This window comes from Austrofundulus limnaeus, unplaced genomic scaffold (genome assembly GCF_001266775.1).
Source record: "Austrofundulus limnaeus strain Quisiro unplaced genomic scaffold, Austrofundulus_limnaeus-1.0 Scaffold3, whole genome shotgun sequence".
NCBI lineage: Eukaryota > Metazoa > Chordata > Actinopteri > Cyprinodontiformes > Rivulidae > Austrofundulus > Austrofundulus limnaeus.
The window spans coordinates 1,836,757-1,841,565 of NW_013952405.1; the positions used below are offsets into that span (position 1 = coordinate 1,836,757).

Genomic DNA, 4,809 nt, shown 5'->3' on the forward strand with positions numbered 1-4,809 from the left:
TACTTAAATTACTTACCAACAACAATGTTCAGAACACTGCAGTCTCGTGCATCAGTTGTTTCATCCACCACCACTGATATTTTTTTTTACCTTGCAACTTCTTATGGACAGCTTCAATATGTTGTTCAAAAACACGGGGTAGGTGGACTTGACGAAGTCTGCTCACATGTTCTGGCAGAGCCCCCCCCCCACCCTTACAGTGTGTCATCAAAAACGGACGAAGCTCCGTCATTATCGCTAAAGGAATGTCAGATTCGGCACACACTAGGGTTGGGCAATATTGGCAAAAAAATTAATCGCGATTAATTGTGGTACTTTGCCGATAACGATTAATTTAACGATTAATCCCCTGGAGTCCCTGGACTCCCTTATGTCATAGTCACATGACCAATTTAGTGGGAAAGATTTTCTCTTCATAAAAATCTGTTCCAAATTGTGTCAAAATCACAGACTTCAGGCTATGCATCAACTTTTTAACTGTGCTGATAGATAAATAAATTACAGAACCTTTTTTTAAATGTTCATCATATTTGAAGTGGAGAGGAGCACCGAACAGACTCTGCCTGGTGGCATTAATCGTATTAATCGTCAAGTGCCAAAAAATATCGATTAATGTTTTTCTGACAATTAATTGCACACRATACGATTATACCCAACCCTATGCTGCACTAACGTGGATTCACTGTTTACTGTAATATTCCTACATTCCCACATCTGATKGTCACACTCAGAGTAAACCAAAACTACCAACAATTCATTAATCAGGACGATGATTGTCAAATGCTTCAGTCATTAAATATAACCATTTCCCTCATAGTGAATTGTTTACCCCAAAACTTTTAAATCCATCAAGAAATTTTGTATTTATCTAACTGAGTGCAACATCTTTTTTTGTTGAAAATAGAAGAATTATTTGATAGCACGGTTTTCATGCAGCTCTACTTCATGTATCTAAAATGTGTTGTCTTTAAAATTGTCTGATAATGCTGAAGACAAGACTTTAAAAAGCATCACAAGAGAATATACTGAAAAGCTTCAAAATATTGGAACATTGTGTGTTGCTAGCTCTACTCAAAAAAACACGTTATTTTTTCTTATAACCAATGCACAGAAAGCTGAGCATGTTTGTTATAAGTTGTGTTAGCTGACATCTAAAGCTGCTGTCGTCACTTGTTGCATCTTTCGTTTTGACGCCATCTGAAGTGAAACGATTCCGATTATTAAAGCAACAAATTGAAAAACGTAAAATCCTGAAAATTGCTCGTGATGCTGAGATGAGAGTTGCACAAAGATGAGGCAGCAGTTGGACAGAAGCTCCCTGCTCATTCCTAAATAAAAGGGAAAACACACCCTGGTGAAAAAGTACACAAAGTGAAATCCCTCATCTGTTTCTCAGGAATGTGCGATCCAAAAGGTGTTTTGCAACAACTCCTCAACAGGACAAAAAAAAAAGGAAGAAGGAAACAGAAAAGAAAAAGAAAAAGAACAACCAAAAAAGCTAGTAAAAATAGTGTGTGTTTGTTTCGGGATTTCCTTCTTGCTCTCTTGGAAAATCTAAAAAAATCACATCTGAAAACCCTCCAGTACTAAATACACGAGAAAAACATGAAAATGTTTTGAAAAGAGATGGATTATTGTTCTCCCTGACATTATATTGTAGATGAGTCCATGCACACACACATGCACACACACATGCACACACAAAGAGCTATTAAATATTCATACCTATGTGAAAAGGCAAGTGGGGTGGAGGTGAGTCTGTCTGTCTGTGTGGTCTGAGGAGGGGGGGGGGTGGCTTAAAAACTCACCTGCTCACTCTCTGTTGGGGGGTAGGATGAGCGTGTCAGATAGGTGCATAGGGAGGCCAACTGTAACACAGACACACACACACACACGCACACACACACACACATCCCCCACAGCATCCGTGCAACCCCATGGGGATTTGGAACACCTGTATTCAGCGTTGCACAATGAGCTATAGAAGCAGTTAAGCTAAAGGGCCTTGGGAGTTAGTAGCTGGGTGGGGGATGGAGCCGGTTTAGGTCCACGGAAAAACAAAGYGTATGTGCCAACGATCACATCTGCAGCGCAACAGATAGGCCGAGTTGTTAAAAAGCTCCAGAGAGACGTGACTTGTCGTGCAAGACGTCTGGATATAAGTGTAAATGGTTCGTTTTACAAAGCGTTAGCCAAACAGGTGTTCTCATTAACAGGTAGTCACTGAGGGCTGAGGAAGTGACAGAGGCACAGAAACAGGGAGATGAAGGCAGGTTGTTTAAGGTGAATGAATGGGTCCTTAAATGCTTAGTTCAAATATTCTGAAGAGGCGTTCTGTGGGAAGGTTAGCAACAATTAAATCTTTAATATTGGTTTATGAATTAAATAAACAAAATAAGCTGTTTGGTTTAGATTTGGCAAGTTTTTTATGGGTGCAACCCACATACTCAATTCTGCTGTTCAACCCACAAACACATTTTCCATTCAAGGTGAAATAAATAAGCTTTCCAAACGTATAAGATGTATTGCCAATGAGTGTTGTTACAACAAAGAAATAAACACAAACACTATTTTTTGTGTGTGTGTGTGCTGTGTTTATTATCCTTGCACATGCAATCGTCACGTTATGGACATAAAGATCTGACGTGTATGTTGTCAGGGAGATACACACCCAGGGGTTTGCGTGGCTGAAAGCTAATGCCAACTAACCTGCTTCCTCAACCCACAGTCTGAATGGGAGCACTGAGCACCACCTACACAACAGCTAGCTGACACACACACACACACACACACACACACACACACACACACACACACACACACACACACACACACACACACAGCAAAGAGCTAAGTGTCGGGCTTCAAACCCGTCTGCCACTCAAACCAAACCCCTGTGTCTCATTTCCTCAAGTCTCTTTGCTCACCTTATTGCACCTCTGCTGCTTCCTGCAAGCTCCACACCATGATGTCCAGTGTAACAATCTGCACCACCTTCAGCAAACACCACGCACAACTTTAGCTTCAAGTCCAAAACAAAGAAAGGAAGAAAAAAAAATAAGAGATCAGAGCAAATTTAACCCACTAATCTTGTTTAATCGACTTCAAAAGTCCATTCATGATAAAGAGCGCTAGAGGAGAGCGCTTCCATCCCTGCTCTGCAAACCCACAAGAACACGCGCGGCTAATATTTTTTCCATCTTTCGGCCGATCTCGCCTACACTCCTCCTCCACTCATCCTTGAAGCTGTTGTCTTGGTCTGTATTACATTTTCCCTGTGGAACACGCAGATGGAGGTGCACACGCACACACATCACTGTTCTTGTAAGGACTACACAGCACACCCCCTCCAAAAAAAAAAAAAAAAAACAAGTTCAGTGGTACAACGCAGTGGGGGGCCACACAGATCTAAAGTACTCAGGGAGACAGGTCTGTGAGGTGACAGTGTGCGCTGCGAGTTTATTTGTCCTAATGCTATTTGGATTGCGAGCATTAAACGCAGATAATTGAGCCTTATCCTGCTCATGACGACACGCACGCACACACACTTCCACGGAGACGCACACACACAGAAACAAGCCGATGGTAATTGAATCACTAAATAAAGGACTTTGGAGGGTTTATCATATCAAGTGCCAACCCTTAACTCGGTAGTTGGAAGGACAAAACATCCAGGCAAATCCACAGAGGCCTAAGACAATTTGGAAAAATGGCTTGATGGTCTCTTAATCCCGGAGATCCAGTTAGCAACTGTCCCAACAAAAGAAAAGGCCTAGATCCTTCAGCTGTACATGTTGACTGTGAGCCAAAAGGGCRCAAATAACCCACAGTAAGGTGAGGGACATTTAGAAGACCACATCTTAAATTAAAAATCTAATAATAGTCCAAGATACCAATCAATGGAAGGACGTTTTGCTGAATATGTAATGGTTTTGTAAGTATAAAACGTATGACGTATTTGCTTTTAAAGGTTTAGTTTGGTCATTTTTTAAAATAGTCTAACCAGTCACACAACACAAAGAGATGCAAGTCTTTCTCCAGGCTATGCTAATGGCTAACAAAGCTGAGGTCTGTTTTATATTGCTTTTCAGGTTTACAAAAGAACATTTTTCCCCCAAAATTGTAYATTAGTTTGAAAGAACGCCACATCCGCTAAAATCAAACCATACTCATTTACATGACAAACTTTGTTTCGTTTGTCACCGTCTTCTCARCCGAACAACGGACGTGTTTTCTACATGAATGTCAGCCTCCTGAGGCTGCTGAATAAATCAGTCCRTCTGATCAGTGCATCTGTCAGTCCAAAAGTTTATTCAGCTCTTCAAAGCAGGCCGATATACCAGCAACTTCAAGAGACTGACGTTTGCGGAACAACGTGGATGTTATTGTGCAAAAAAGTGTGGCTGTTTAAAATTAGTTGATGTAGCCATCTTTCACACCAGTAGGACATTTTTAAGAAAAACTGAACAATATAGTATAGTCATAAGTACCTGACATGACTTRAAAAAATTACCAGAATATCCCTTTAATGACTTGTTTTTAAACTAACATTGAGCTTGATTCAAGTYATAATGAACACAATTAAATGAAAGGAGACAAAAAAATGTTTGATGCGTGACACGGCCTGTCTGTGTCCTAGACAGGTGTATGACAGACAGGTGCAACAGGGGTGTCCCTGTTGCACCTGTCTGTGAGTGAGGTAAGGTTGTTCCCTCTGTCACACAGCCAGAAAACAGAGGGAAAAGGAACTGACCGGTTTGAGAGACACACACACACACACACACACACACACACACACACACACACACA

General features: G+C 41.0%; 1 protein-coding gene across 4 annotated transcripts in view; it reads right to left on the reverse strand.

Annotated features, from left to right (window-relative positions):
* The window catches only part of zbtb46 (zinc finger and BTB domain containing 46), a 77,321-nt gene that overhangs the window by 69,648 nt on the left and 2,864 nt on the right, over positions 1-4,809 (reverse strand). For 2 of the 4 annotated variants that reach the window (XM_014016931.1, XM_014016937.1), the window contains exon 2: positions 2,928-3,022. The exons of the other annotated variants lie outside the window; for them this stretch is intronic. The gene's annotated coding sequence lies outside the window, so the exon portion shown is untranslated. The remainder of the gene's footprint in view (positions 1-2,927; positions 3,023-4,809) is intronic. 4 annotated transcript variants of the gene reach the window in all.